This window comes from Microcebus murinus, chromosome X (genome assembly GCF_040939455.1).
Source record: "Microcebus murinus isolate Inina chromosome X, M.murinus_Inina_mat1.0, whole genome shotgun sequence".
Taxonomy (NCBI): domain Eukaryota; kingdom Metazoa; phylum Chordata; class Mammalia; order Primates; family Cheirogaleidae; genus Microcebus; species Microcebus murinus.
In genome coordinates this window covers 101,572,225-101,597,347 of record NC_134136.1, presented here as the reverse complement: position 1 = coordinate 101,597,347, position 25,123 = coordinate 101,572,225, and positions in this window count along the sequence as shown.

The following is a 25,123-nucleotide window of genomic DNA, read 5'->3' as shown; positions in this document are numbered from 1 at the left end:
TAAGAAGTTGACTTTCACCTGAAGTGGGCCCAAGCTTAGGTAGGTGTAAAGATTGCATTTTAAAGCAAAATGAGACATTTAAAATTAATTTTATGGATTGGATGCCTTAATTACTAAAATGAGACTGTATTTTAAAACTAAAAGCAACAGTAGAGTATTTATTACCTTTTCGTTGACTAGAGAAGCTGTGGGGTTTGCCTTGAATTTATATGCTGTGCCTGGTGGATATCAGATGCATTTAATTAGAAATGCCTAATTGTAAGTATATGAAATATGGCAAAAGCAGATCATGACAGGAGTGTAGAGGATGTGAAATGGATTTTCAGGAACAATGGCCTTAAATTGTAACACTTCCATATATGTTTCTCTTCCTTCATTCTATCTATTCAGCTTTTCTTTGACTCTGGACCCTTGGTAAGTCCCAGCCTATCTTCCAAGCATGAACATCCAGTGCCACTTAACTTTCTCCCTCCCTTTCCCTTACATCACTCCCTTTGTTACGCCTACAGGGAAACTCCCCTGTATCAGAGTTCATGAGATATTAAAGTATCATTAAACAACTCTCTCACTGGCCCAACTCCTAAAGGACATTTTTGTGTTTTAACAAGAGCCTCATGGATACAAATGATCTCAGTATGAAATTGTGAGTCTCAGGTAGCCTGGAGAGAAAAATATATTAATATGAATAGAGTATTTAATTTTCCTTACAATCACACCACATGTACACTTGCTTCCTTGCTCATACAGATGAATAATCCCAAAGACAAAAAAAGAAACAAAATGACAAAAATATACAGTGACGTTTGCTGTTTCTATATTTCCATATCTAAAACTTATAAGTATAATGAAAATGATGGAGATAAACATGTTTACTGCCAGCCATATAATTATCTACCTTAGATTATAATTATTGGAGGCTAGATATTCTATTCTTTTGTATATATTCTAAATGACAATGGCTACAACTTTTTAAAGTGCCATACAGCTTATCATTGCATTTTCACATAGTAAACATCAATAATAAAACATAATAGTGCCAACAATAATATTAATAGCCACCATAGCTATTGAAGAGAAAACCACAAAATGAAATACAAATAACTGTAACAAAAAAGATAATTTAAAGGAAATAAATATTTATGTCAAACAGAAAAGGTATCTTGAGAACAGCTTGGCGATTCTTAAGTTTTATCCATAAGTCAAACTGGAAAATCCTGTGTCTACGTTTCAGGGAGAAATAGATTTTGCAAAGAAGAAACTGAGAAGAGTGTTGGTCATGTGACTATGTGCGATACTGACAAGCCACCTGGACATTTCTGTAAATGTTGTGACAGAGGGATGCTTAGTGACGAGCATAGATAGGAATTTTTTCAGAGTCCAATGGCCAACACACTCCAGTGTGGTTTGATTTGATGAGACTTCCAGGAACCCCTACAGGATGAGGAGAAAAAGTAAGCCATAGCAGTGGCCTCTCCCAGTGTTAAGGATTTCATGGTCTCTATCACCAAAAGGAGAAAGAGATAAAGACAAGGAAAAATAGATATTTCAAACTGTTGGATAATACTTTCAGGAGCATCATTGAGATTGCCTCTGTGGATATCAAAATGATTTGAGGGATAGATGCCTCAAAATTATGATGGCATTGAGTGAAATACACATGACATGCTATCATTTATTGAGCATCAAATTAAGAGTACTAGTTTGGCTTAAATGCTTTATACATTTAAAAAAGTATATACAGCACTGTCCAATAATAAGTGGTTATTGAGCACTTGAAATATGGCCAGTGTAACAGAGGAACTGAATTCTTACTTTTATTTAATTTTAAGTGATTTATATTTAAATGTAAGTGACCATATGTGGCTATTGGCTACCATATCAGATAACATGGATACCAATCCTCAAGAGAAACCAGAGAATATGTTTTTAACATCCTGTATTTTACAAATGTGGAAGCAGAGTAACAAAGATTAAGTAATGTGATCAAGATCACATTTAGATTGTAGTTGACTACAATATGAATCTAGGGATTTCTTACTACAAATACATGCTATGCCCTTTTCTAAATATATTTCTTTATAAAGATTTCTGGAATGGCTAATAATTTGACTTATCTCAGTTTAAAACTATATATTATGCATACATATAGCTACTGAAAGACATCACTATAATAGCCTCATGCTGGAAACTACCAAGATAACCAACAAGCCCAATAGACAAATAAGTTGTGGTGTATTCATACAATGGAATACTATGTAGCAATGATAATGAAGTATCTACGCCTTCATGCAAAAATTGAATAAACCTTGTGAACAGTACTGCTGAGTTAGAAATAACCAAAGCCAAAACAGTACATGATGTACAATCTTACTTATATGTGTTTGTATATCAGCGCTAGTTTTGTACATTAAAAAGAGGCAGAACTGAGGTGGATATGGACCTACAGGATGGAGGGGCCTGTGTTTTATGACAAAGCATGTGCCCTTGACATCCCCAGACTGTGCAGGATCTGATAGATTGTGAAGGTCTCTAGCTCTAAGTTACTCCAGTGAAGATACATTCAAGTAAAGAAAATCCCACTTCCAAAAGAAGCCTTTATCAAGAGTGGTCAGACAGAGTTCACATGAACAAGATATGTCAAGCTTAAACCACCTTTATTTCATGACAGCTTATTAGGCCAGGAGAGCAGGGAACTGCATATATCTGGGCATCAGCAAAGCATGTGACATTTTCTTTTATGATGTTTCTATGAAAAGCTGTAGACACATGCTCTGTATATGAGTTCCATTAGGTAGAATTTACATGGCTGACTGTACACACAAAAGGAGGCTCTGTCCTGCTTAATATTGTCAATCACTGCAGTCAAGTTCTCAAAGTAATGACTATCAAAATTACAGATGACACAAAAGTGGAAAGAATAAGTTTTCTGGATAACAGAATCTGGATTCAAAAAGATGTCAATAAGTTAGAATGGTGATCCAGATCTAACAAGGAAAAATTCAATAGGAAACATTTAAAGACTTTGCATATGTGATCCCAAATTACTATGCCCATAGCTACTTAGTTGAAAATACCACGTTAATCTGTGCATTTAATATGTGCTAGGCATAATAGTGAGTATCTCACTTATATTATCTTATTTTTCTTCTTTAACCACATGGTTAGGTGGGTGAATTTTCCCCAATTATGCAATTGTGAAAGTTCAGAGGTTAACTTCCTTTTAGTAAGCCAGAGTTGGTGTATTTAATTACCCTGTAACACTTAAAGTACACGCATAAAGGCATGGAGAAGCTTGTGGTTTAAGGGTTGTACCTTTAGAGTGGATTAGAAATTTAGACTTAGGAAACTCAATATATGAATAGCAAGATGTGGGCAAAAATAGTGAATATGAACTATATATAGTATAATATATAATATATATCATAGTTAATTCCTTATAAGTACAGTTTCTAATATTCCAAAAATAAAAAGTCCTGCTCATACATGAAGAGACCTAGAGCATTGGATTCAGATCTGAACACCATAATTTTAAATGAATATGGACAAACTATAACCAATTCAAAATACTCACTGTTTGTGAGAATGTTTAGTATTATGTTGAAAGAGGAAAGAGAAAATAAGATTCATTTTTTATTTCTGAAGAAAAGATTTATAAGGTCTCTTACATATATAAATATTAGAATCTTCTAGTACAAATCCTAGAGAAAGACAAATCAGACTTGTAAAAGGGGGACATAGGACACTGAGTAGAAGTTATTTTGATGGTATATTTCTATACAAAAAACATGTTTAGTAATATTTACTATATAATTTAATGGTATTTTATAGTGTTATGGTTATTAATTATCTTATTTAACATAAATTATAGTTATAGGTGGCTCGATTAACAGAAAAAAATACTGACCTATATAAACAAAATCTACTTTCTTTCATGTAACACCAAACTTGAGCTCTTTTGCAAATGTGAGGTTTTCCTTAATAAAGTCCTAGCTTAATTTTTGTAGCATTTGGTAATTTTTATAGTCTATCTTATGTATGTACGGATGAATCTATCTATCAATCTGTCTATAGTGACTGGTTAGACTTCATGAGACATTTAAACTATCTTATATTGAGCACATTATCAATTAAAGTGGATAAAGCTCTAAGTGGGTTTATTTTTTAAGGCTTTAGATTTAAAGACAAGGTATATATATGCAGTAGCAAAATCAAATTTTAAAGATTGTGCAAATTAGTACAAAGTTTTGGCTGAGAAATTTCATTTCAATGTTTCATAGGTTAGTATCAATTTTTACAAAAATGATTTTCTTTCTCATAGAAATACACTCTCATTTTATTTCTCTTGACTATGAAGAAAGTTTTCATTTATACTCTTTATAAAGATGATCTGTAGTTAGAAGATTTTTATGTTGCTTCTTTCACTTAGAAACACATTGTGATTGTGGCTGGAAGTGAAAGGAGAAACAAAGATGTGAAGTGAATTCACTTTCTATATTGCCCAATTAGAGACTTTTTATGACAACCCTTCACCCTAGCTTTTTGGTTTTTTCTCACACAGTTCTCTGGAATATTTTAGAAGTTACTGTAGGATAACAGTAATATCACATGTCAGCATGCTCATTAAATTGAAGTAGTTGTGCTCTTTGTAGAATAATTGTAAGATGATTAAGCTTCATCTATTTGCATTTTGATTTTGTGTTATAGCTGAAAAGGTATTGAGAATGAAAGGCAAATCAGATAGTTCAGATATAATACTCCATTTCTCCTAGATTGTTATGACTAGTAATCAATATTGTCATTTATATGTTGGCTTATATAACCAAGTTACTAGTAGTATACAAAACTGAAGATCAGAATGAGGACAAAAAATTATAAAATATTGGCTTAATTAACAAAAAGTCTAAAAGGATTAAAAACAATGAAAACGAAAGTCATATATCTTTCTAATCAAGACATAAGTAGTATTATAGGTCATCTGCTATAATCTGTAGATGGTGATATCTTGAACAAACAAAAAATTAAATTAAATACAGATTAATTTAAAATCTATCAGTAGACTCTAAAATATCATGTGCATATAAGCTATCTTTTAGATGCCTAGTTTAATAGGGATTCAAAGTAAAATATAGACTTCATTGAATCATTAAACTAGATTTTTAATGTCCTTTTCAATTGTAGGAGTTTATGATTCTATGATTTATGGCTTTTACTTAATGTTTAATACAACAGGCTTATATCACAGAATGTGATGTCAAAACAAGCAAGGCAATCTTGTGTAACTGAGACTTTGTACCTGTTAAACAGCAAGAGGAAAACATTCTAAATATCTGCTGTACAACATTGTGCTTTTAGTTAACAATACTTTACTGCACACTTAAAATTTTTTTATGAAGGTAGGTATCATGGCATGTGTTTTTTCACTGTAATTTTTTAAAAAGTAAGGCAACAATGTTGATCTGCTTTGAGTGGCCAAACATGTATGAGATCTGTGTTTTTTAAAGAAACCTACATTTTTAGAGAGAAATTGATAGACCATGATGAATCCAATGAAGTTGCCAGAATGCATAGAGAATTGTGAAACTATTTCTTTTGCAGAAAGGTTAAAGACATAAAGATATTTTGCCTAATAAAGAGAAAGCCTGGTCTTGTGTTTGTGTGTATGTGTGCAGATGAGTTTGTGTGAATGTGTGTGTTTAAATGGCACTCAAGTGTGCAAGGACATTAGGCATTTTCAGTTGTTATTAAAAGAGCATTAAACACATTCAGGGATTTTTCCCTGAGGATCTTTTTGGAGAAACAGCTGGGAGGAATAGGGGTCACACCAGATCAATTAATAAAATCATTTCTTCACAGCATAAGGAAGAATTTTGAAGCAAGCAGAGATGTCTTTAAATAAACTGACTTCTTTTAAAAACATGATGGGGATTCGCCCATCTTAATATCAAGGTGTTTTATCAGCCATATAGATAAGGGTGATAAGGTAGTTGAAACTGAGATCTGTACATCAATTCGGGATCCTTAAAGATTACATATTCAGGGAAAATAGATCTACAAAAAATGAAACAAAACACTCATCAAAAAAACTAGGTAGCACACCTGCCTCTGATTTGCCTCTGGATGAATCTAAAAAAATTGGAAATCAAAAGCACAGGACAGTCTCCCATGTGTATTAGGTTCAATTTTATTATTTCTCCAGACTCTAATAAATCCCAGTTTGAGAAATTCATACAAAATGTGATTCCTGGATGCAAATGCTCATGTGACATCTGGGAAAAAACAATTTAGTACTACTCTTACTATCATTCAAGAATAGCAAAATGTGGTATATGTATACTATGGAATTCTACTCTGCCATTAAGAAGGATGAATTAAGCCCTTTTGCAGCAATTTGGATGGAACTGGAGATCATTCTCCTAAGTGAAGTGTCTCAAGAATGGAAAAGCAAACACCACATGTATTTGCTATTAAATTGGAACTAACCCACGAGCACACGTGCACAGAGGGAAGTAAAAACTCAGTGAAAATCAAGCAGGAGGAGGGGGAGGAGCAGATGGGTGAAAACCTATCTAACAGGTACAATGAGCACTATCTGGTTGATTGGCACACTTATAACCCTGTCTCAAGCATAACAAAATTGATACATCTCACCGAAAACATTTGTACCCCCGTAATATTTCAAAAGAATTTTTAAGAATCTGTAAAAAGAATAAGTATAGTAAAAGACACTTTCAGACAGACAGAAAGAGAAGAGACACTCACTGAAAGAATTTCCAAATATGCACTTCAAGATGAATATTAAACTTGATAGAAAGGTAAGTTAGAATGATGGATGAAAAAATACACTAGTAAGCAAACAACAAATGTATAAAATCAGCATGAATAATGGACAATGCTTTGTAATATGTAATATAAATTAAGAGATACTGGAGTTAATATTTTAAGGTCATTGTATTGTTTCAGATAAAGATAATGATGCTACCTTTAAAATTTCTTAAGTCAAATGCGGATGTTAAAATTTCATGTGCATTCAGTGAAAGAATAACATATAGAGCATACAATGTGGTAAAAGCAATAAATTAAGACAAGAAAGGAGAAAAATAAATCCAGTAAAATCAAAACAAACAGAACATGAATATTATGTGTTAAAATTATTTAATGTATCGGTAATTACTATACATGCAAAATGTCTGAAATCTTTATTTAAAATGTATTAATATAAACATGGATGTATAGATGGGGCATGGAGATACAAGTATACAGATATAGATGATGTAGATATCTCTCTATATCTTTTTAAAATTTATTTTTTATTTGTATATATTCATAGGGTACAAGTGTGATATATCACGTTGTGGTGAAGTCAGGGCCTTCAGTGCATAGTCACCAGAACAACGCACTTTGTACCTGCCAAGCAACCTCACATCATCCACCCTTTCACTCCCAGCCCCTCAGAGTCTCCATTGTCCATCATTCCACACTCTAATTTCATATATACACATTATTTAGCTCCCACTTATAAATGAGAACATGTGATGTTTGTCTTTCTGTGTCTGAGTTGTTTCACTTAAGATAATTGCATCTGGTTTCATTCATGTTACTGCAAAAGACATGATTTCATTTTTTATGGCTGAATAGTATTCTATTGTGTATATATGTACATTTTCCTTATCCAATTCTGTTTTGATGGACACGTGGATTGATTCTGTATCTTTGCTATTGTGGATAGTGCTGTGATAAAGATACAAGTGGAGGTATCTTTTTATATATTGATTTCTTTTCCTTTGGGTAGATATCCGCTAATGAGATTGCTGGATCTTATGGTAGTTCTATCTTTTAGTTCTTTGAGAAATCTCCATACTGTTTTCCATAGAGGTATCACTAATTTACATTCCCCAACAGTGTATAAGGATTACCTTTTCTCTGTATCCTCCTCAAGATCTGTTCTTTTTTTGTCTTTTTAATAATAGCCATCCTATAAGACGATACCTCATTGTGGTTTTAATTTGCATTTCTCTGATGATTAGCGATGGTGAACATTTTTTCACATGCATGTTATGTCCATACTTTTAATCTCTAGAAATTTGTTTTCTTATTTTCTAAGCGTGTCTATTGGATAGTCTCTTTGTAATTACAAAATAATCATGAAGACAAAAAGATTTCTAGACTATCACAATATAATGATAATAATCTAAGTTCATTAGTATAATAAAATTATGCAACCAGTATGCACCTAATCACTTTGTCCCAAAGTATTTAGAGTGAAAATTACCAGTATTTCAAGGAGAGGTGGACAGTTAGACTGGGAATGTTTTCAAATGCTCCACAAATCAAAAAATTGAAACAGATTTTTTAAAGTGTGGTCTTAGAGGATATTGAGAAAGAATTAACAAAATCAACGAGTTTATTAAGGGTTACCTTGTGTGTAAACATGAAAGTATACATTTTAATAACAAGCACAAAAATAATATTGACAGAATTTGGTCATAAACTCGGTTACAAATCAAGACTCACCAAATTCAAAGTCTGTATTACACAGATTACGTTTTCTAACAAAATTACAATTTAGTAACCGATAGCAAAAAGGTTACTAATAAACCTTATATAATTTAACATTTTAAAATGAAAGATTCTAGTTTAAAGAAATCAAAATAAAAATTAGTAAATTACTGGGAACTGAGTAATGATGAAATTACTGTATATAATGTTTTTTTGTTCAATGCTACTTAGAATAAAATTAAAATACAAGAAAAATGATTGAAAGCTAATTATTTATGTACCCACTATACAAAGCAAACTAAAAATGAGACAAAGAAAATCTAAATGGTATTAGAAACTAATAAGTGAGCACAACTCAACTAGAGGTAAAAGAGATTAAAGGAAATATAAACAACTTTATACCAATATATATGAAAACATAAAAATTTATAATTTACATATACATATATAGAATTATAAAGTATATTAATTTTTAATTATAAATTTAAGACACAAAGCACATATAATTATAAGACAACATGGAAAAATGAAAATATTTTGATAAATTTATTTGAACTATAGGATTTTGAATATCTCTTCAATATTTTTCTTTATTATCACCAGTTTCTTCTTTGCAGTGCAGTTTAAGTTATCCTTATAAAGAATTCAAGTAATATTACTCTTCTCAAATCTCTCCAATTCTTTGTTTCATTTGAATAAGAGCCCAAATCTTTACATGGCCTACAAAGTTGTACATGATCTGATTTCCTGAAAAATCTCTTTCCTCATGTCTTGACCTTCCCTTTCTTGTCCACTCAGTTTTATTAACACTCATATCTTTCCTGTTCCTGAAATCTCCCAGCTAAGGGCCTTTGAAATTAGTATATTGTTTTCACTTTTCTCCTAAGATGAATCATATGTTTATTTATATATGCATTTATTTTCCTTTAAGTTCTTGAAAATATTTAACAGCTACTTTAAAGCCCTATCTGATAATTGCAACATCTGTATCTTCATAGGTTTGGTGTATTGACTATATTTTTGTTTTTGAGTATAGGTCATATTTTTCTGTTTCTTTACATGTCTAGTGATTTTTGATTGACTACTGGATATGAATGATATGTATAGAGACTCTAAATTCTGTTCCTCTGAAAAATGATTTTCATTCTAGCAGGAAGATAACTTGGAGGGACTCCAAACTCTATCTCTCCTGTGGGCTGTAAAAGATGCAGTTACCACTCAGTTCTTTCAATTTACATCTGCTGAGATTTTACTGGGCTTCTTGGGGTCTTTATCATGCTTTAGAGATCAGCCAAGGATTTAGGTAGATTTTATACACAGATATTGAGGTTTGCCCCTGTTGCTGCTCCCTCACTTCCAGAATTACTAAATTTCTTCTCTGTTATTCCAAACATTGTCCTTTGATACTCCAAGCTCTTTGGGCTGTAGCTTTTTGTGTCCCTGTACAGTAAAATAGAGATTAGGGCATACTGCAAGGCAAAATTATTAACTCACAAATTCGAAAAACTATTGTTATGTTCTCTCAAGTGTAATTTTCCATCCAGTTTCTACTTGCTTTTGTTCTTTCTTCTATATTTCAAAATTATTATTATTATTATCATTATTCCAAGCCACTGTATGGAGGTATTACAGACATATAAAAGCTACACATATTTAATGTACACATCTCAACAAGTTTGGGGATAAGTATACACCTGTAAAATGAACACCACCATCAAGGCCATAAACATATTCATCACTTCCCAGTTTCCTCCTGCTCTCTTTATTATTATTACTGTTGTTGTTGTTTGTGTGTGTGTGTGTGTGATAAGAACACAACATAAGATCTATCTTCTTAGCAAATTTTCAGTATATAATACAGTATTGCTAGCTATAGGCACTATTCCATGTATAGCAGATCTCCAGAACTTATATATTTTACATAACTAACACGATAACCCTTTAACCATTGCCTTCTCATTTCTCTTTCCCCTAGGCCCTGGAAACCACCATTCTACACCCTGCTTCTATGAGTTTGACTATTTTAGATTCCACATATACATAAGATCATATAGTACTGTATTTTTCTTTCCATGTCTGACTTAAATCATGTAACAGAATATCTTCCAGCTCCTTCCACATTGTCACAAATGGCAGATTTTCCTTCTTTTTTAAAAGTTGAATAATATTTCATCGTATGTATATACTGCAATTTCTTTATCCACTCATCCATTGGTGGACATTTAGGTAGTTTCCATATCTTGGCTATTGTGAATAATGCTGCAGTGGACATGGGAGTGCAGATATCTCTTAGAGATCCTGACTTTAATTTCTTTGAATACACACCCAAAAATGAGATTGCTGGATCACATGTAGTTCTAATTTTCAAAATTTTTATTATTATTCTATCTTATATTTTATCCAGATTTTATGATTTTTATCTATGGAAAGGTTAGTCTGACCAAACTACTAGCTGCATGTATCCAGGAAAATAACTAATCCTTTCTGTGCCTCATTTTCTTCATCTGCAAGAAGTTAATAATAGTATCTGCAAGGTGCAGATTATAATATGGTTAGTATAAATATATATGTGTGATGGGCTTGTACTGTGTCAACTTAGCTAAGTTGGAACTATGTTTCTCAGAGTTTCCTTTCCTTAATAGATACATTTTGCATAGGAATTGGAAAGTCAAAGTGAAAAATACACTCCATACTTGGAAGCACAATGCAAGACATCAGTTGTGTTGCAGATCATGCAGATTGTCACTGATCTGTTGACACACTCTGGTAGTGTTAGGCAGCAGCTGGGCCCACAACTCTTCCAGCTCCCACTTGGTTTGCTTCAACTTCTCCGGCTTCTGTTTGGCTCCTATTTGCATCTGGAAAGAGGGCACTAGCTTGTCTTGCAAGTCACTGCATTATTGAAGTTGGAGGTTTGGGAGCGGTGAAATACTAATGCGCATTAAAGCTTGATTGACCTCATGGGTTCCAGTTTGTCCTTGCTTTCCTTCATTTCATGTCTGTCTTTTTGTACTGACTGTCTGCCCTGTTGACATCAGGATCAGCACTAGATGCAGAGATGACAATCATACATAATCCATTTAACTTGCTTCCACAATTACTCAAGGTCAAATTCCTATAACAAATTTTCAACCTTATATCACTCCTAAGAGTTCTGCGACTCTAACTGTAAATTTCTTAATAAAGCTCCTGGTACATACATTTTTTTTTAACAAATATGTTCTTTATCACTGCTTAATATACTTACAATAAAAATGCATAGATGAAGCCCACCTGGTCATGATAAATTATTTTTTTGATGTGCAGTTGAATTTGGTTTCTTAAGATTTTATTGAGAATTTTTGCATCTATATTCACAAGGGCTATGGGTGTGTTTTTGTTGTTGTTGTTGTTCTTGTGTCCTTTCCTGGGTTTGGTATCAAGGTAATATTGGTTTGTAGAATGAGTTGGGGAAGATTCCATCCTTCTCAATGTTATGGAATAATTTATGCAATATAAGTATCAGTTCTTCTTTGTAGGTTTAGTAAAATTTGGATGTGAACCCTTCTGGTTCAAGATGTTTTTTTCTTGGAAGAATTTTTATTGTTGCTTCAATTTTGGTGCTTGGCATTGATCTATTCAGGAATTCTATTTCTTCCTGATTGGGCCTACAGAGGCTGTGTGTTTCTGAGAATTTGTCCATTTCCTCCACATTTTCAAGTTTGGGGCATAGAAGTTTTTAAATTATTAAAAGATGATGTTTTGTATTTCCATGATATCGGTTGTGACTTCTCCTTTTTCATTTCTAATTGAGCTTATTAGAATCCTTTCCTTTCTGCTTCTGGTCAATCTAGCAAAAGGCCTGTCAATTTTGCTTATCTTTTCAAAAAGAACCAACTTTTCATTTCCTTAATCTTCTGTATAGTTCTTTTGTTCTCCATTTCATTCAGTTCTGATCTGATCTTGGTTATTTCTTTTCTTCTGCTGGGTTTCAGATTGATTTGCTCTTCCTTTTCCAGTTCCTTGAGATGATTCATTAGTTTGTTGATTTGTGACCTTTCTGTATTTTGGATGTGGGCATTTAGTCCTATGAGTTTTCTTTCAGGACTGTTTTTGCTGTATCCCACAGATTTGAGAACTTGTGTCCCCATTATCATTTATTTCAAAGTATCTTTTGATTTCCATCTGAATCTCCCCCAGAGATGTAAAGATGGTTCAACATATGTAAATCTATAAATGTAATTCACCATATAAATAAAAGCAAAAACAAAGACCACGTGATCCTCTCAATAGATGCAGAAAAGGCATCTGACAGAATTCAGCACTGTTTTTTAATAAGAACTCTTAATAAAATAGGCATAGATGGGACATCCCTCAAAATTATTAAAACCGTATATGAAACAACCACAGCCAACATCAGACTGAATGGGGAAAGTTTAAAAGCATTCCTGCTTAGAACTGGAACCAGACAAGGTGCCCACTATCTCCACTTCTATTCAACATAGTGCTGGAAGTCCTTGCCATAGCAATCAGACAAGAGAAGGAAATCAAGGGTATTCAAATGGGGACAGAAGAAGTCAAACTATTGCTCTTTGCTGATGATATAATCTTATATCTAGAAAACCTCAAAGATTCTGCCAAAGAAATAGTATATTGATAATAATATATTGCATTCTTGAAAAATGCTAAGAGAATGGATATGGATATAAAAAGTATTCTCATGAGAAATATAATCTTAATCATTGATATCTTATTTATGTTAAAAATTTTCTTCCTTTCTGGTTTTTCCTCTTATTTCACTGGTGCAATGAAACAAAATGCCTAATCCACTAACTGGAACAAGATTCAACAATTAAAATGATTTGACTTGGAAAGCCAAAACAACATGGTCAATAATTCTCAATATTATCTTGTCAGACATTCCAGAAATAAATCAACTGATATTTCAGATGGCATCTGTTGGTGGGGTTCCATGAGAAGTGGACTTTGAAATTGAGTTTAGGCTTCAAAATATTAGTGAATACCCTTGGGTACACCTGTGGAGGAAAGAGGGAAAAAGCAGGATTAGGCAGATGAAGAAGTCAAAATGCATGCATGGTGGGCTGGAAAAATGACTACAACTGACTCCCCTGAGGAACTCTATAACTAAAATGGCATGTCAGAGTCATCTTGCACTGGGCACCTTGAACACTGGCTTTATCAATTAGTCATTGCATGATAGCTCCCTAGGAAGGGCATCTCTGCAGCTGGAGCAACAAATCTTCACTGAAAGAAGATCTGGACTGTGCAGCTATAATGGATGAACATCACATTGTACATTAAAGGTGTTGAAAGAAAAACTAGGATGAAGTCATGAATCCATCCTCAAACAACTGTAATCTGTGCATAACAAAAGCAATGTGTCAGAGAAAGAAAAGTTAATCAGGTATCACCTTTAATATTGGGTTCAAAAGTAATCTTCGGCCTCACTGAATCATGAGCCTCAGTTATTTTCTAGGCATAGTGCCAGCATTTTAGAATGAAAGTCACTATAAAGCCATCCTTGGGGAATACTGACGTTATTTCATAAGAAACATTTACTTATTTTTATTCTGGACGTTTATTTATTTTATATTTTTTTCCCACAGGCTTGAATTAAGTCACTGTTTTTTTTTTCTTTTTCATATTTTAAGTTTCCAGAATTTATTCTTTTTATAACTGAAAGTTTGTACCCCTTTATCAACATCTCCCCATTTCCCTTACCCTGCAGCCTCTGGTAACCACCATTTTACTTTTTGTTACTATGAGTTTCACTTGTTTTTTTTTTTTTTTTTCAGATTCCACATATAAGTGAAAGCATGCAGTATTTTCCTTTTTCTGGCTTATTTTACTTAGCATAATGTCCTCCAGGTATCCCATGTTGTCCCAAATGGCAATATTTCCTTCTAAGAAAAATTTAATGTGGCGGACATTGCTCAGGTTTTGGTTTCAGACTGAGCAATTTTATATTTAAATTCTTTGTTTCTAATGCAATTTGCATTTTAATTTAAAGGTTTGTTATTCTTAATATGTTTTCTCAAATAAGCTATTAATTACCAACGATTGCCTAGGGGAGAATATTTATCAATTAATTCAGGAATCACAGGGTATGTATAGGTGTGGTATAATGTCAGAAATCCGGATCAATTTTGGAGAATGTAGTTTGAACTAGTAAAAGGATATATAATTCTGCTTCAGTCCTGATATTTTAACACAGTTTTGAATTTTTTTTGGAACTGTGCTTTAGGACATTTGACAAGCTGCACAAAATAAGAAGTCCACCATCTATATAGTCATCTTTCATTTCTGATCCAAAGTAGAATTATCCACCTTGATTAGTTTTCTCTCTCAGTAATGTGAAGAATCAATAATTATTTTTCATTTTGAATACGCCTTCTTTATTTTGAAAGGGAAGCTTTACATAGCCATTTCTTTTTCCAAAACTTCACATTAAATAATTCTTGAGTGTTTCAGTTTGTTCATGATAACATATTAAATTGTTTATTCAGGTTAATATCATCTTAAACAGACTGACATATGTGTTTAAAGTACTCCAATTTCTTCAATAATATAATAAGGTTTCTTTCTTTGGTTCACTCCCTCCTTCCTATATTCCCTCCTTCCTTCCCTCCTTCCTCCCTTCTCTCCCACTTAAAATACATTATGAATACCTGCTAAGGGTTACTATCTACACCAAGCACAAAGTAGGAGTGGGGAGCAGAGTGGTAGGAGAAGAGATTAATTTAATATAAATGAGAATATAGAACATTATGTTAAGTGAAATAAGCCAGGAAGACAAATATCACATGATCTCACTTATATGTGGAATTTAAAATCATTGAACTTACAGAAAAAGAATGAAATGGTGGGTACCAGAGGCTGGCAGAGGGCAGGAGGATTGGGGAGATATTGGTCAAAGGACTTACAGTTTCAGTTAGATAAGAAGAATAAGTTCAATATGTCTATTGTACATCATGGTGACTGTAGTTAATAAAAATATATTTTATATTTGAAAATTGCTGAGAGAGTACATTTTAAACATTTTCACCCCAAAAAGTATGTGAGGTAATGCATATGTTAAATAGCTTGATTTAGCCATTTCACAACATATACATATCTGAAAAGATCATGTTATACAGAATAAATAAATACAAATTTTATTTGTCAATTTAAATAAATAAGTATTTAATATAAATGAGATTATTAATATGACTTGGTTCTGCACATTTGAAAACACCTCATATAGACTTAAAACTGTCTTAGGAACTAAGAATTTTATACAGATAGATAATGCATTCTATTTATATTCTACCACATTCATTTCGGAGGTAAAGAATGTATGAACTATTTAATACTATTCAGAAGACTTTGAGCAAGCCAGAGTGACTGATTATGGGTCTGATGTGGATAGTGATATTACTATATTGTGTATGGCAACGAATGTGCATATGGCAATAGCCTCTTAAGTGGGTCTTCTGTTTCTGGAGTTTCTCTTCTTCAATTTATCACATACATCACTACAAATTCAAAGTTTGTAATACATAACTTCATTGCCCAAAAGATATTCAGTAACTTCTCCCTAGAAGATAATGTGTAACATTCTTCACCTAATGTTCAAAATTCATCATTAACCACCTTTTGGAAGTTATTAATAATAGAGTAACAGTAATACTAACCAACTGGAGAAAAATTTTAGAAATATGCCTAATAGATTTGATAGCAATATGAGAAGTTAAAAATTGAGTATATGGTTTTAACATAATTTATATTCAACAGCATTATGAAACATAAACAGTAGGGATTGGGACTGAAAATAAGAAAAATATTAGCCAAGGCATATTTCTGTCACCTTGTCTAATTTAATTTCAACTTACTCTTTATGATATTTCATGAGCCTTAAACAAACTGCTGCTGAACACTGAAAGAGAGCACAATTCGTAGGACAGATGCAATGGCATATAGTGTAATAAAGTGAACATGAGGTAACAAGTAAGACTGATGTCCACAGTCTTACTCTGACACTTGTCCATGTGTCCTTATGTAGTTTCTATAACTTCTGAGAAGATGAATTTACTAAATCAGCCAGGAATTATATTTGGCTTTCATAAAGAGATCTGACTAGACTGGGTAAAACACGTTTGATATTCTCATGTAATACTAAGTTTGGAAGTAGGAGTTTGATGGTATGGGTTTATGTGCTCAAGGATGGCAAGGCCACATCTGTGATATGCTCTTGGTGTTTGTCTCATAATTTTCAAATAGCAGCCATGGCTCTATCTAGTCCTCAACAAGTGCAAGAATGCTCAGAATTATAAAACACTGTCCCAGAAGTCCAGCAAACTCCTCATTTATCTTATTGACTACCTCTACCTGCATGAGGATGAACAATTGTGCGAAAACATTGCAACTTTGCCTGGGATTCTGTTAATAAAGAAGAATAAATAAGTGGATAAAGAAATAAGATGTCTCATACAAATATCTCATAGAACTGGGGTAAAGGTTAAATGAGAAATATGTGACTCTAGTTCTTATTATTAGAGGAAGCCTATAGTTGTAGATTTGAAGAGACTCAACTAAACAGAGCACATTAGTCTCTGTATCAGAAAAAGTCTGAAATATTAAATGAAGCATTGATCCAGTAAAGCTTTTCTGTCTGGCTGAAGTATTCTTAATTTTGAGTTGGGCCAGGGAGCATAGAAAACCTAAGGATGAATATTGTATAACATGTCATTTTCAACCATCTATTTTAATATAATATTTCATAGGGAAATTTTATACATTAACAAATGCTTTCCTTTCACTATACCCATCACCCTCCCATTCCTAAGATATATATTTTTATATATATCATACATAAGATATATATTTGAGCATATGGAGCATACTTATGCAACTTTTTAAATAAAATTTCTAGCAAAAAATATTACAAAGTTATATTAAAATAGTTATATAGAGAGTATGCATAAATATACATGATATTCATCACACTATATGCATATATATGACTAGTTATAGTTATGTATAATTCTATGTTACTGAGGGGATTTTTTATATTTATCTGTATTCAATGCTTTAGTAAATTTAAAAAAATCAAACAGCATGAGGGGAATTTTGGTTATGTAATAACCTTTACCAAGATTATTACATGCCCAGATTGTAATATATTATGAAAAAATGGCACCATGCAATTGTGGAGTTTTTAGACCTCTCCTAAAGGTAAGCCATCAATTCCAGGTAATGATGCCACAAGAAGCTAGAACATGGAAACTTTTTTCTTCAAGAACATTTGATGAAATACTTAAAAATTAAAAACAAAAACAGAAACAAAATCCTCAAAAACTCTTGCAAGCAAATCAGGAGTTGGGTAAGGCATCACGTAAAGGATTTCAAAAAGGGCAGCCAGAAAAATAACAAGTATCTGACTTGGGCAATTCCTAAGTGCTGTCTCTTCTGAGAAGCTGTGCTGGGAAAATAGGAGATGGTTAGACATCTACACATAAAAACTACATTTCGCAGAACCCCTTGCAATATGAAGGGGCCACGTGACTAGTTTTTATTGGACTATGAGATAAAATACTGTATGAGTTCTCCATGGTCTCTCTTCCTCTTTTGTGGAAAACCATAAAGCCACATGTTGAAATGGCAGAATCTTAAGTTAGAAGACTGGATCTTGGAGCTACTTTCCAGTGGGGAGATACATTGAGCTCATAACAAAATAGACTTTGCATAGAAGAGAAAAAAAAAGTTCTACATTAAGCAAAATAAATTTGAGAGTTTATTCATTACCATAGCATAGCTTAGTCTAACCTAATTAATAATAAAGATGAGTTGAAAAAATGATAAAAATTCTTCAATCTGGAAAGAAGCTGGGTGGAGATGAGAAGACAGTCTGCAGAATTTATGCTAACTTGGGAATATGTTCTGAACACAGGGTTATATAATGTGAATAGTATAAACCTCCATGTATGTGAAGTAAACTCTGGCATAGAGGTTTAAGAAAAACAAAATTAATAATATAATATAATTTTGGTTTTTAACAAAATCTGAATTTTGAAAGAAGACATTGAAGTATTAAAATGTGAATTTCTGAAATGAAAATATAAATTTACAGACTCATTATAATACCAAGTTTGCCCTTAGGCAATAATTTCTATAAAGATATGCTTCACAGTGATTATTCTCCATTTACTACCATAATTTTTTTGGAGCTGTTAACTAGAATATATATATATATATATATATATATATATATTTTTTTTTTTTTTTTTTTTTTCAGACAGAGTCTCACTTTGTTGCCCTGGCTAGAGTGCCGTGGTGTCAGCCTACCTCACAGCAACCTCAAAACCTCAAACTCCTGGGCTCAAGTGATTCTCCTGCCTCAGCCTCCCGAGTAGCTGGGACTACAGGCATGCGCCACCATGCCTGGCTAATTTTTTTCTCTATATATTAGTTGGCCAATTAATTTCTTTCTATTTATAGTAGAGACGGGGTCTCGCTCTTGCTCAGGCTAGTTTCGAACTCCTGACCTCAAGCTAGGATTACAGGCGTGAACCACTGCGCCTGGCCTTATTTTTAATTTCCCATTATTCACATCTATAAGTTGAATCATTGGTCATTTATTCCACGTACCTTTATTGAGTATTTAGTAGTGTTAGGTCCTCAGGGTACCAAAGAAAATATAACATTCCTGGATTCCAGAAACTTACATTTTGGTAAAACTTACATTTTACTTATAAAAGTAAGGTGGTGTGTGCCAGATGGAGGTGTGTTAGGAAATATCTTTTGGATGATCCACGGAGGTGATGATATGAAAGCTAAGCCTTGAAGATTGAGAAGAAATTCACTGAACACACAAGTGAAGTTAGGGAATCCCAGGCAAGGAGGACAATTTGAGCAAAGACAGTTATCTGGAGGATAAAATGTCTTACTTTAAGGCCCACGCAAGTGAGCAATGGCAATGAATGCTCCCAGAAATATAGTCAGAGTAAAGATTTTAAATTTTATGACATGCTAAGAAATAGTTTACCCAATAGGCAATAAGGAGTCATGCATAATAAGCAGCCAAGTGCTTTAGTCATAGTTATATTCTACCATGATCAATCTGACAGTTGAGTGGTAGACAGAATGCAAGAGACAGGATTTTAGGCAGAGAGTTCAGTTCTTACATAATAATGGAAGTTAGAAATTATGACAGTGTAAATATAGGATGAGAAACTGGAGATGGATATAAGTGAATGTATTGGTAAGATAATTACAAAGAAGAAAATTTTACAGTTGTTGATTAATTGGATATGGTTCTTAAAGAAACAATCTAGAATTATTTAGTGCTTTCAGGTGAAATATTTAATATAAAAAAGAATTTGAGGGCAAGAAGAGGATGATTTGTTTTTAGCAAATTAATTTTGGGATTTCTATGGCATTTTCAGATGCCCAATAGATACTGAAAGACTCAGTTTCATAGAGAAAAATTGGAGCAGATATTATAAATTAAGGGATCATTGGTGTAAAGTTGAAAGATGTAGTTGTATTGTGGGTGTACTAGCCAAACAGTATGTAGAGTGAAGACAAAGGAACTGTAAAGTTAGAATCATAGTAAAAGCAATATTTAGAGTAAACATACAAGTGATGTGTACAGTTTATCAGGCATCAGTTGCTCTGAAATGACTTTTCTAAAAATCCTTCTCCCCCAGGCTAATGTAAATGTTCATATGCGTGACTAGTGTTTTGGAATGAGCTGCTGCTGTGTTCTCAGTCCCAGCCCACCCCCAGTGCACTGGAGAGGAGCACATGTAGGGTGGTGGTGGGTGGATATTTAACTCTCACCTCTAGTATAGTGAAAAGAATTTCAAAGGTCCCACTTGGGAAGCTCGGTGTTTGTCCCCTGCAGATAGGGAAACACAGTAGACCGATGCCAGACTCTGGCTCTGGAAACAGAGAAGGTAAGGGGCAGGAGATGGATTGGACAGCATTTTTGACAGGAAAATCAGACTTGCTGATACTTTGAGATTGGCCTGGATTTCTGGAGTATTACCATGCTGATTATTTATTGCAGAACATACCTTCAAAAGAGAGTTACTTGGGGATTGTTCTTAGACTACTGTCGAACACTTTGATAGTGATTGAAGCTAATATCATCAACAAGGCGGCAGATGGACATACTGCGCCTGAGGTTCAGGTATCCTGAAAAGAGCACATAATTACTTCTGTAGTATTCTGTCTCAAAATACTTGACCTAATCTAAAGAAATAATGATAATAATAAAGAAATGCAAGATAAATCCAAGTTGAGGAATATCTTACAAACAAATGGCTTACATGCTTCTGAAAAATGTCCAAGTCATTAGAGACAAATGACAGCTGAGGAATTGTTATAGATCAAAAGAAACTGAAGAGCCATAGCAACTAAATGCTATATATAATCCTGGACAGGATTCTGTCCTGGAGGGAAAAAACTGCTATAAGGGACACTTTGGGGACAATTGATAATATTGGAATATGAACAGTAGATTAAATAAAAGTTTTATAGTAATGTTAAATTTCCTGAACTTGATAGTTATACTTTGGTTATACAAGAGTCTACCTTTGTTTTTAGAAATGTATAAAGTATTAAGAGGTAAATGGGTATAATGTCTGCAACCTACACTCAAATAGTTCTGAAAATAAATTGTGTGTGTGTCAAGAAAGAGAGAGAGAAAACAAATGTTACAAATTATAAAATGTGTCATTAAAATTAAATAAAATTTAAAATTAATTAAAAATTATAAAATGTAGAAAATTATAAGAATGATTTTAAATGTCCTTGTCGCACTCTCTCTCTCTCTCTGTCTGTCTCTCTCTCTCTCTCTCTCTCTCTCACACACACACACACACACACACACACAATGGAAACTATGGATGGTGATGAATGTGTAATTTGTTTTACTATGGTAGTCAATACACTATATATATATATATATATCTCAAATCATCATGTTGTTCACCTTGAATATATACAATCTATTTGTCAAGTAAAAGACTTAAAATAAAATATAAACATACACAAATATATAAAAAAATTTTAAAATTTTATTATTATTATTTTAGAGGCAGGGTCTTGCTCCATCACCCAGGTTGGAGAGCAGTGGTCCAATCATAGCTCACTGTAACCTCAAATTCCTGGGCTCAAGTGAACCTCCTGTCTCAGCCTCTTGAATAGCTGGAATTACAAGCATGCACACCACCATGCCCAGCTAATTTTTTTTTTTTTTTAGTATTATTATTTTTAGTAGAGACGGGAACTTGCTATGTTGCCCAGGCTGGTCACCAACTCCTGGCCTCAAGTGATCCTGTAGTGTTGGCCTTCCAAAGTGCTAGGATTGCAGGTGTGAGCCACTATACTTGGCCAGGATTTGGTTATTGTAGTGAAAACTCATTTTGTCCACTCAGCAACTTAATCCCTATCTTGTTTCCAGTATAACCATGCTCCTGAGGCAAAGTCTGACTCTCACTATGGAAGAGAAATATAAATGATTTCAGACTTCTCTACAGCTGAGGAGTGGGCAAATGCAGTTACACACCTCTATGCATCAGGCACTTTGACGCAAGACTTGGATCAGAGGATGCCATTAAACTATTAAATAAATGGCCATGACTGGCAATTCTTAATTATCTCAAAGATGATTATCTTGTGTGTGTATTACTTGTCATCCATTTCTTTTTCTTTTTTGCATTCACCTTTAGGACAAAAAAGAAAACCTTACAATGTTCCTACTTATTAAATTTAGTAGGTAGAAGCTTAAAATAATGGTTAAAAAGAGATATTTAGATCAATGATTTACTTGACATCTCTATAATTTTTCTATCTCCTATTTCTATAGATGACTGAGAGGAGTTAACTCTATTTTTACATATATAAATTATCTGTGTATATGTCTATTTTAGTCTAAAAATCACACTAATTATAAAACTTATCTCTAGATATTTATTATAGGAAATGTTTTATATATTTGTTGGTCTTGATCATTTAAAGTGCCAATTAGGGTTGATTGGGATAGCATAGCTTTCTTTCTTAATTTGAATTAAGTAGACTCATATCACAATTGGTATATGAAATGTTCCAAAGTATTGGCATAAAATATTCTGAATCATGACCTTGGACTTCTGTGAATGCTAATTTATGTTAAGAAAATAAACACAACTGTTTGGGGCACTTTAAGCAAGAATCAATCTTAAGCATTACTTTGGGCAGGTTTACAGGTAAACCTAAACCCAAAATATTTAAAAGCAAACAAGACAAAAGATAACAAGATCTAAAGAACATGGAACATTTATACAGAAACAATCAATCAGTTTAGTGGCAGCATTTGAAACAGATTTTGGAAGGAGTTAACAAGTAGATATTTCCTGAGCTTAACAAATAAATACACTATTTGACACTTCATTAATAATAAAGGAGATGCATAATTATTCAATTTGTCATATTTTTATAAAATAAAGTTGGATCATAGTGAGGAGGGAGATATAGCTTTATATTTTGAAAAAAGTGTTAAATATATGTAATTAAATTCTACCAGAGAAGGACTGCACCACCTAAAGTTATTGAGCCTATGAATTTCTTTAGGAATTCCTTTGAAAACTGATAAGGAAGTGCTTTAATTATTCAACTCATTCAGCGGTAAAATTGTGGGATTAAGTCAAGTACATTATGTATGGGTTTATCCCTGTTTTAGTAGATGTCAATTATTTTTCTGTCTATTCACACCATGTTTTATTGTTTTTTTCCAAAATTCACAGGTTGCACACAAATACAACGAATGACACTTTACACCATGTGCTTTATTTATGTCCCACAAAACAAATTTATAAATACTTGCAGACATTAATATATCCAATATTGGATAACATATGAATATAATGTAACATAACTGGATCTTTAAAATAAAAGTAAAAAAGAAATAATGAATAAATATAGAAAATGACAAACTGGTTGGCTATTCTAGCTATTTTCTCCTCCATGAGACAATGTTAATCTGTTTTAATCTTATGCCAGTGAATGCTGTTTCTGTTCTGCCCTGCTCATTATTCAGGTGTAACTGTGGTCTGTTGGCCTATTTCTCCTTGCTTGGTGCTAGCTTCCAGAAAATAATTATTACCTGATCATTTCTGGTGATTATTGTTGCTATTATCACTCGCCTGCCTTGGATTTGCCAAGATTTTCTCTCAAATACCATGACAATTTTGTTCAAGAAAAGGAAAAAAAAAAAGCAGAGGGCCATTTCATTCTCGTATTTGCATCTCTCTTGGAAACCACAGCTATGATGTTTGTTTTTTTGTGACATTTTCTTTTTGCTAATTTTCATACTAAACTTCAAAGTTGTAATGTACTCAGTCAGACAGGGTGTTCAACTCCTCAATTTCTGCTTTGCATAGTTTCTATAGGACCCTGTTCATTGGCATACCATCCTGCTAAACCAGCTATTGTTTCTTGGGGTATGATTAATATTCTTTTCTACTTCCAATCTAAAGTGAAATTTTTATAATGCAGGTTGCAAAATGCACAAATATAATCGGAGTACGCTGTCAGTTTCATATTGCCTCCTTCTTGTTTTCTCGACAAGTAGACATGATGCTCAGTACTTCCTCTACTTTTGCTGATGGCTCTTGATTATTTACTCCATCAATTTTAATGACTACACTGGTCTTTCATGCTGCTTGGATGGAAGAAAGGTTTAATTTGAAGAATACTTGACAGTGATGTCAACAGTCCCAAATGACACCTAAAACAACAGATGTACAGGATAGTTTTTTGAAATTAACACAGTCTTTGTGAGAACAAGCCAAATAAGAGACTGTACATACTGTCTCATCTTTTGGATTCTTTGCATGCATATTCAGAAGTTACTTTTTAATCCAGTTATTTTGGTGTATACTTACTTATGTCATATAAGTTAAGCACATTATTTTTTGTTTATTAATGCCAGATTTAGCCAAGAATGCATTTTCATTCTTTCTACTTAAAAAGCAAAGATTAAAATTTATTGATAAATTGTGATTACTTAGAGTTGAATGTGCTTAAAATCTTACTAGTTTGGGGGATATAATATATAAAATCTAACACTTGCCTTCCTGGAACATAGAGTCAATTTGTGGAAAAGGATTTATGTAAACCCGAATATAAAAGAACTAATGGGCAAGACAGGTTATGATAGTTGTCATGGTCTATTTGATCTCATCCCCATCATACATGGTCTCTAGACCCATAGTGGTTTAGGCTTGCTCTGTCCTCAGAACCAGCAGGAGCCCTGCTTGGTCATATAGCACAGCTTTCCTTTGCACCACCAACATGGGGATTTCCTTCTCTTGTGTGACATCATTTCTGCCTGCCCTGTAACCTGGGGTGGTTTCTAACATTTGTCCCTGGACTTGGCTTTATTCCCGCTTACTTCCTTCTTACTAGATTAGCCCCTCCTTACTCCCAGCAAGCTATATGGCCAGTGTTCACGCTAATCCTTTGATGACTGTGAGTGCCAAATCAGTATTCCAGTTTACAAACTCTCTAGGAATTTAAATAACTTAAAGATTACTCTATACTAGGTTATAAGGGATCTTAGTCTACCTAGAAATCAGAATGCATAGAGAAAGAGGGAAGGTTT